Source organism: Notothenia coriiceps, unplaced genomic scaffold, assembly GCF_000735185.1.
Source record: "Notothenia coriiceps isolate Sejong01 unplaced genomic scaffold, NC01 NC01_scaffold00018220, whole genome shotgun sequence".
Classification (NCBI taxonomy): Eukaryota; Metazoa; Chordata; class Actinopteri; order Perciformes; family Nototheniidae; genus Notothenia; species Notothenia coriiceps.
Window position 1 is genome coordinate 19,916 of NW_011350921.1, and position 10,006 is coordinate 29,921.

Sequence of the window (10,006 nt, forward strand, 5' to 3'; positions counted from 1 at the left end):
TTTCATTACTCATGGTTGGACACTCAACCTAACATCTTTTCAGTCTTAGTTATATCCCTACAAAAATTAAATTTCTTTTTTAAGTCTAACTTGTACCCATTTTTTTGACATTTAAATATTCACAGGCAGGTTTTATATAAAAACATGAACTTTTGCATTGGAACCTACTACCCAATCACTCTGATTTTTCGAAATCCTTAGGTTTCATTGTTGGTATATTATTTCATCGGGACATAGTTCCTAACTATGTTTTGTTGACTATAAACTGGAAAAGATCTGCTAAGAATCGTTTTTTGTTAAAGGAATAGAGACCGGCGGGAACGAGCTAAAACGTACACTGTAGAGAAAAGACTGCGCAATATCGCTTATCTAGCTTCCCTTAGCAGGGCGTGTGTGTGAGTACCAATTTTTTTATCCATCACAAGAAACTACGTACGTTAGAACGGATGTCTCGCATCCCCGAAGAGGGACACGAGGACTATAAACTTTTCTGCCTTAAACGTCAAAAATTCTTTAAACTACTAATAAAATCTTATTATTTCATTTTATATAAATTCTGTTATTCTTGTCATTGATAAGCTCCTTTAAAACAAACTATATGACACTGTTATTATTTTTATAGATAAAATTTTAACTTACAAAATTTGCAGACTCTGTTCTTACCGCGAAGAATTAATTTCGCAGTAAAATCCGTCCTTAGAATTGATTCCTCCCTACGAAGTCAAACCATTCTTAACAGTGACTTTTGTCGTAGTTGTACTCCATAAAACAATTTACAACATAGTCGTAAACACCGATATCCTTGACCGTGTCCATCAGATAGGTGTCCCTGGGATTTGTGGGGTACTTTTACAGACATTCGCGTTATGATTGTGTGTGTCCAACATATAACTGCGGGAGGAGAAGAGGACATCGGATAAAAGGTTAGTATTTGAAGCGAGAAAAGAGCAAACCGAAATCCTCGTCGTCCGTCGGGACCAAGTGACTAGGGGGCCCCCATAGGTTACTACCGAACTCCTCGGTGTTTCCTGGGTCGTTCCTCCTCCCCCCCCGAACAAGAAATTTTGCCGAAGTACCGTCTGAAGTTGTGCCGAAGAACAAGTGTGGAAAAACTCACTGTTATCCAAGAGGTGGACGTCATCGTCTAAGACATAAAGACAGTACTTAGTAAACTTTGACGGAGACAAAAACTACTCAAGTACCGAGGTAGTTAATCTCCCCGGAGTAGTTTAACGGCTGGGTCGCCAAACCTCCAATCGACTTAACGAATAAACTCGAGGGACACAAAGAAAACCAGGGACGCATTGAACGAGTATTTACCTCGCCGACGGTCTGCTTGTGTGAACGGAAGATTAAAGGAAAACAAAAAGTAGTAGTGTGTACAACGACAATACCTTCGACGGCGAGCAGGACCAAGTAAAGACACTCAAACACTAAAGTCTCTCGACACATAACCCAGGCTTTAGTACAACAGTTTGTTACTGTGTTCTTTTTTGTGGCGGACTAGAATCAAATATCGATTTATCGTCACCACGTCCCTACTGCATAAATGGGTCTTTACTATCGACGCGCGAGCCAAAGGGGAGTTGTTTTTTCGTGACCCCTAAAGAGGCATCCTAAAGCCTTTTTATCGAGCTTTTATTTCACGTAAATAGTTTTGCTTGGACAACTATTTACGTGCAAAACAAGTCGGGGGGCCTATTATAGGTGTTACAGCATGAGGGATGAAAATATTAAAAGCTAGGTACTTTAGATTAGCGGTCCTCGGTTTACGATTGCAAAATACGATATTTGATGTGATGTCGGTCCCGAGCGACGAAGTTGTAGTGCGGTGAAGTTCTAAGGTCATAAAGTTTTTAGTTCTAATTTTTACGCGATGTTCAAACTTTGAAAACAAAATTGTCAAACGTTCTCCGTCGCGATGAACTAAAGTCGTCTAGTCACGTTTTGATTCCCCATCGCCGCGCGCGGGCACAAAATGCACTAAGTCCCCCCGGCGACAATTACGCTGTCTTGCCGAGCTGTTTGAAGACATCAGGAAACGTCGGTCGTACAAGACATTGGTTTGGGTACAGCAGAAGTCTGGTGCATTTGAGAAGTTTTAGTAGTCCCCAGTGACGGATACCATGACAATTACAGCCATCTTCGTTTGCACTAAGGCACGGAAGGTTAAGGCGCCCCACACAGTTTGTGTCTAGAATAAAGTCGATGAAAGGTTTTAGGAATACCTCCTAAGGGTAACTGAGACGTCTGCTCCCTTGGCGTCCACATCACTCCTCCTCCGAGTGAGCTGAAGCCAGAATCCTGAGACAGTGACGTGGTGAGTAAGCCTCCAACTACAGTAGTACGACAGTTACAAGACGTCAACTGAGGATATTATTAACTTTTTAAGGTAAAATTTCTCGCAGTTTACTCTACTGTAATTACAGTTTGGAGTATGTCATAAAACGACAGTTTGAGAACACTATATAAATTTCGTTGCAAAACGGTATGAAAGATAATTAGTGGCCACGAACGGTTAGGGGTTAAAACTTCTAACCTACCATTAAACAGGTCCAACAACCTGTACCTCAGCACCAAAATCAAGACTCGACTCGAGCCACCGCGTCCTACAGACCCGCTGAGTTTCGAGGCTACTGTACGCTCTACTAAGGGTGAAGACCTAGGGAGATAAACAACCCTGACAACCATCTGTCACTACACCGTGTGTCTACGGAAACAAACGGTTACGACTTACACGTGTGAGAGGTCTTTTGTGAGGAAAAAAACAGTGTGAGTTGACCTCAAAAGGAGCAACAGTCATAATCCCGATGTTTGCAGTGACAATAAAAGTAACGACTCTAAGACCGTTAACGAGAACGAACTAAATTCATCAGCATATACGGTAGTCTTTGAATGACTTTTTTCTTTTGAACAATTTCAGGATAACCAGCTCTTCTCTAGAATGCTCAACCGTCGTCTAGAAATGAGAAGAATAAGAAGATTAAAGTCAAAAAACTGAGTAAACAAATGGTAGTCCAATGTTATCGACCTTTATAATGTGTCACAGTGACTGTGATATGTTTGTTCTTCGATGCGCTCTATTATTAATTTAACCCTTTTAGAAGGGAAGATATGGTCATTTGTTCTGGGAATGTCATTTTCGAGCCTGAAACCTGAACAACAGGCTTGGGGCTTAAGAGAAATCCTCAAGTAAAAAGTATAATGATATATAATATTGATTCCCTCTGAAATGTAGTGGATTAGAAGTACAAAGCGATACAAAATCAAAACACTTAAGTTACTACTTAACTTAATACTTGATTACATTTCAACCAATAATGGAATGGCTTCAGTCAGAAGTGTTCCTCGAGGTCCCCCTGCTCCACATTAAGTAATGTTTACAACCTATTCTATCCCATCAAACTGGATGATTTCAAACGTGTTGAGGCAGGAATGATGTGTGGTTGTGACTCAGCGCTGTCTTTGTGCGATCAGCTGGTTCCAGCAGCACCAGGCTGAGCATTGATTCACTTGTGATGAGCAGTGACGCCGCTCTCAGAAAATGTTTCGAGCATCAATACTCCTCGTTTATGTATGAACACAAAGCTAAACTGTGCACTGTACTTTAACCATGTGATCTGATGGTTAGTGTCGTATGACCACAACCCCGATAAAATGCCTGGACTATCTGACTGACCGTGATGTAGTGTGTGTGTGTGTGTGTGTGTGTGTGTGTGCGTGCGTGCGTGCGTGTGTGAGAGAGAGAGAGAGAGAGATGAGTAAGGCGGTGAGCGCACTGGGCTGATGTGATGCATGCTGATGCTGGACGGAGCAGAAAGAGCCCAGTGTCTGAGGGGACGACACCTGCAGAGAGCCCACGAGGACGGGAGACAAATGTCCTCAGTGGCGCTGGCTTGTTCCAAAAGCGCATGCACACACACAGTCTCTCTCTGACAATTGCTCAATGTCTGTCTCTATATTTCTGCATCGACACTTCTTCAGTGGTGTCTGAGACTTTGTCTCGCTCACACTGGTCGTCTCTTTCTCACTGTTACTGTTTGCAGAATTTAGAATTAACGGAATAGTTCAACATTTTTTGGTCCCCAACACAGAGTCAGTGTACAATGGTTTTAGTTTGCTAAATGTAACCATATACATTTACTCAAGTACTGTACTAAAGTATAATTTTCACATTTGTATTTCCATTCTATGCAAGTTGATGGGGAGAGAATATTTTTCCTCTTGATTCACTATAGTCATCTTAAAGTTTCAGTTACTTAAAAAAAGTTTGATTTTTACAACATTTGTATAAGCCTCTTCTTAACGAACTACAACAGTTCAATCCTTTCATATGAATCAATGAGTAATAATAATCCTAGGATACAATAAACAATGATATACTTGCTATTTACATTTTCAAGTTATACTGAATTGCTCCTGAATTCAGATAACCCCTTTTTATCACTTACCTCAGAAAACATGACTTCCTATGTACCGTAATTTTCGGACTATAAGCCGCGCCTTTTTCCCCATTTTTCGACGCTGCGGCTTATATAACGGTGCGGCTAATCTATGGATTTTTACAGCTAACGGCCACCACCTTTAACTCTATGGTCTCTATGGCCGGTCTGCGGACCCCCACCTTTAAGCGGCGGGTTCCAGCAGGAAAAGCCGGAGGCCGGAAAAGAGTGAGACAGGTAGCGCGCAAAAGTAAAAGTGGAACCGAGAGTGGTATGCCGCTGCTGCGGCTTATATTCAGGTGCGACTTATAGTCCGAAAATTACGGTAATTGTATATGTACTTAAATATTTTCAAAAACAAACAATCTAGTGATTAATGGAGAAATATTCATTAATTAATAGTAAAGGGAGGAACGCTGGGATTTAAGCCTTTGCAGACCCTTCACACAAACCTAGATAACACAATACAGGAAAGGGAAAACCCGAAAAAGCATAATAGGCACCCTTTAAGTACTTTAAATTAAGTAAAGAATCTAAATACACAAACCCGTCTAAAGGTCACTATATTATTTTTATTAAGCAAATTAATAAGTGTGTTCCCTAAATGTCAAATGAGCTCTTTATGTCAGATGTCTTTGAACACTCAGTAACAGGAGAGTAATTGAAGCCACGAGGAGAGGATACGGAGGAGGACCAAGACAGAGGGAAAGATTTGTGGCTTGAAGGAATTTCTTTTTTTAAACAGTCCAGAGAAGCAGACAGACAAACGTGGAGGAAATCTGCTGGACACTTGTTTTTAACTCAACAGCCTCAACACACCAGTGAACACACAGAGACCCCAACTGTATGGGGACACCTAAACATGTTGGCCTCTTTGGAGAACAAGTCAGAAGGGATAACTGCATTAAAAACAGCAATATAGATCGATGCATAGGCTGGACACATTAACACTGACAGTGGAAGAGGAGATGTTTTGATTAGCCTCCAACAGATGGATGTTGTCTTTGTCGAAAGTTATTCGGTCTAAAAGCGACACAAACTTATCGCTTCTGTCGAAGTGCTGAGTGGAGGACTGTTAGAAAAGGGAAACATCTAAATTCTCTTTTAAAGAGTCCTGCAACTTTTATAAATATCCATCTTTCTGACAATTATTATTGTGTAGAAATTCTATAAGATGATACATCTTTAATAAGAAGTTATTACAATATTAAATAGTACACAACTGGAAACATGTTCAAATATGACCCTGTGTCTTTAAATCCCAAATCATCCAAATTATATGATACCAGATTTAGATCAAATTCATGGAGAAGCCTTTTATGATTTTTACTTTCCGTTTTCCGTCCTAGGTCTCAGATTGTTGTTGGAGTTGTGGTATACAATTTTACTTGTACATGATACAACTTTATTTCAAAACAACTTTATTTCAAAGTACAACTTTCAAAACTATTTGAGGATTAAGTTTCCAAAAACGACTTCTTCTAAAGGATCCGTCTGACAAATCTCTAGGCAAAGGCTTTTCAAAATCCTTTGTATACATTACAGTTCTGTACACAGGTTATAGTACTGTGCAGTATTAAAGGTTTGTCTAGACGTCATAGTTCAACAGTTCACACTAATAACAGGTGAAGTTTTCAACAACTCCCGCCTGTTTCCCTTCCATCTCTCACTCTCACAATTATAGGGCCTGATTTGCCCTTTTAAGAGAGTGACAGTTGAAAGGGGTAGATAGAGGGGAAGACACGTGTAAAAGTCACCGCTGGTTGGATTAAAACCTGCTATTGCCTCAGCTGATACTGAGCAGAGAGCTCTAACCGCTGAGACATAATTTATCCTATCCCAACTCCCAACAACAGACAAAAAAAAGAGGACTTCACTGCAGCGATAACTTGAACAAACGTGCAAATAAAAAGTCACGTCAAACGAAGTAAACGTGGTAGATCATCATCAGGAGAATGAAGGAAGAACTCACTGAGGACGACGATGAAGCTCTGATTGTCCAGCAGGAGCCACAGCCCGAAGCCCATGATGACGACCCCACACAGCTGGAACACACACACACACACACACACACACACACACACACACACACACACACACACACACACACACACACACACACACACACACACACACACACACACACACACACACACACACACTGCTTCAGACATGCTGCAAACGAGCACATTTCAACAGTAACAGATTAAGTGCAATTCACAGTTTTTATACTGGTGAGCTATATTTGTTCTGGTGTATCCAATTTTCTTCATTCAGATTTATGCAGGAATGAAAAGATTCCAGCATTGGTATCGATCATGTATTTTTCAGTGACAAATACATGATCACTGTATTTGTCACCTTCAAATGTTTTTCTCTTCATCCAACATCTTGCTGTGGCTACCTTGCTGCCAAACTAAAAGTTGATCTTCTGACCAAATAAGTCAAAACCTTTTGGTGTAGATCTGTTTTTATTGAATAATATCAAAAGGGACATTAATCAACATTAACCATTAATACATGGTTCAAATGGCCTCCTGTTGGTTTGTCTTTCAGAGGCTTTTAAGAGATTAACATTTTAAAAAGTACCAAGGGACAAGAAAAAACTAAGTTTACTCTGAATGGCAAAGTCCAAAATATGGTACTTGCACATGATTTTAAAAAGGGCTCTATTATGCTAATGTTCAGGTTCCCATTTGTATTTAGTGCCTCTGTCGTGACGTGTTTACATGCTTTAAATGTTCAAAAAGCTCTTTATTTTTCTCATACTGCCTGTGCTGCAGCACCTATTTTCACCCTCCGTCTGAAACCAGAGCCCAGCTCTGTTGTGATTGGTCAGCCGCTTAGAGAGGTTACTGCCCCTTGGCCTTTCACCTAGAATATGTTGGAATGCTATTCAAGATCGAGGTCCTTTAGGTGCTTGCATTTTCTTTTATACAGTTAAGAAAAAAAGACCACTCAAAAATATGCAATATATTCATTTGCTGAATTAAAACGAAGAACATATTGAGATCATGACGTCAGTATTTACTACAGCCATGTTCTGTACCTTCATGTGGTGTACTGGCAGGACATACTGCAAGTGAGTTTAAATATACATTATTGGGGGAAACCAAACAGTAATGTAACTTAATGACATCACGTTTCTCTAAGCAGGAACTGAATGTACTTTGCAGGAAAGCACAGCGGAGGGAAATGCTCTCAATACCGAGAAATACAAACAGTGTTTATCTGTTGCTAAGAACCTCTAAATCTTAGATCGTAAGATTTCATTTCCACAGAAGGAGAGGAAACAAGAAAGTGAGTATTACCGTGGTTACTGCGGACACTGCAATTAATACTCAGAGTCAGAGAAAGAGTGGCTGACGTCTTTTCAAGCTGTTCAAAAGCTCTTGTTGAGAACTGTAGCAAGCAATATGACTAGATAATATACTTTTATACAATTTTTCCCAATAGTCTATTTTTATTTGTTTTCAGTCAGCTGCTCTGTCCTGCTCTTTAAACACCAGTATTTTCATCAAATTCTACCCCAGATTGTGTTAGAGTGGACACTCTCTAACAAACTAATCATTTTCAGGTTCATATTTCTATCGTGTGCCTCTACTGTGGACATGTTTAGAGGCTTCAATTTTTGAAAGTGCTTTATTTTCCTCATGAAAAAGAAACCAGAGCCCAGATTGCTCCGATTGGTTAGCTGGCCGGCTCCGTTGTGATTTGTCAACTGCTTAGAGACGTCCGGCCCCTTAGCCAATCACGTACAATGTGTTGGAGCGCTAGCCAATAGAAGCACGAATGATACCTAGGGCCTTTCTCATATCACTAATGACAATTGTTGTCCTCTTCTCTGTTAACGTTTTTTTGGCTGTTTTTTTGCCATTTTGAGATTTAAATTTCCAGCGGAAAGCTAAACCAGGAAGTGTTTTAGCACACGACGTGATGCATCTAAATGAATCACGATGTCAGAAATTGATACCAGCCAATGAGATTTCGTTTTTTGGTTTCAGACCCCTTAACGTAGTTAACGTGGAAGTGAATGGACTAGGTTGGAATGACACCACTTTACCAGTGTTGCAAAAATAATGGACAAAGGCATGATAACTCAGCTAGTTAGCAGCTACAAGGATTCCAAGGAACAGGAGGGCTGTGTACTGGGTAATACATATACAAGTGGTAGTCCTCCCTGGAACTCTCTGGGTGCAAAGCCTAAGAGTAAATCATTTCCATGGGATTTGGGAGGACGAATAACAGGCAGAGCCCAGCGCTCTGAAATCTGTAATGCGACCGGCTGGCCTGCATTGTTATCACCCAGGAAGAGCGCCTCTTCAACCCCTATTCATACTAGGAAACAGCCGTGGACAGCTGCTAAAGGGAGAACTACAAACAATCCTCCTAAACCACCAAGTGTGCCAATCCAGAACAGATACGCTCCGCTGACCGAGAACCGGAGATCTCTTTCTGATGACCTGGATAACCTATCCTCTTCACACAGCAGGGTAAGGACCAATAGCTACTCCAAAAGTAAAAGGCTAGAGGGAAAGCTAACGACTGGGCCTGAAACTCTGATTGTGGGTGGCTGCTGAAGAGATGTAAAAGGTCTGTGTAGTAAGAACAACACCAAAGTACTCTGTTTTCCCAAGGATATGGTCTCTGACTTGGCTGAGAAGATCCTGCATATTGGGGCTGAACATCCGACTGTGAAGAATGTGGTACTGCACATTGGAACAAATGATGTTGTGAAACAACAGTCATAAATGCTGAAAAAAGACTTTAAATGTTTGTTGGAAACTGTCAGCTCTCTAAATGCAGAGGTGTTCATCAGTGGCCCTCTACCGCCAGTCAGAAGAGGAGTGGAGAGATTCAGCAGATTGTTTGCACTGAACACGTGGCTTTCAACTGCCTGTACTGACCATTCTGTCCATTTTATTGACAATTTTAACTTTTTCTGGGATCGCAGACATCTTTATAAGGCAAATGGAGTTTGCCTGAACAAGTCAGGAGTGAAATTGTTTATCTCTAACATATTCAACTGCCTGCGTCATCAATCTGTTCCCTCTGCCAAGGACAAGTGGCAAGAGGAATCAAAACAGGAGAAAGACACAACACATCGCGCAGAAAACCTTGAAGAAGTATCACTGCACCCGCCTGAGGAATGTTCTGATTATGGGAGACCTATGACACAAATGGAGGAGTCTCCACTGCCTGTCACCCCCCCTGTCAACGCCTTTGAGGATACCCTTCATTCATCCCCCTGCTCTCTCTACTCTCCGCTCACCCTTTCACCCTCGCCCTCCCCCCTGGAGTTCAATGACCGCATGAAGGCAATACGCAGGGTTGGCAGAATGTCCTTTACCCCCGGCCCTCAACGACGCCCACCAAAATCACCGAAGCAGAGACGCGCACCATCTCCCCCGGCTTCATCACCATGCCTACCACAATCATCCAAACCAAAACAATACAAGGAAGATGGAAGCAGATTTCCAAACCCTTCCTACAGTGTAGACCTCACCCTGCCCTCCTATGATGGGAGGAGCAGGGTGGTGGGTCCTCCCTCCCCTTCAAAGCCT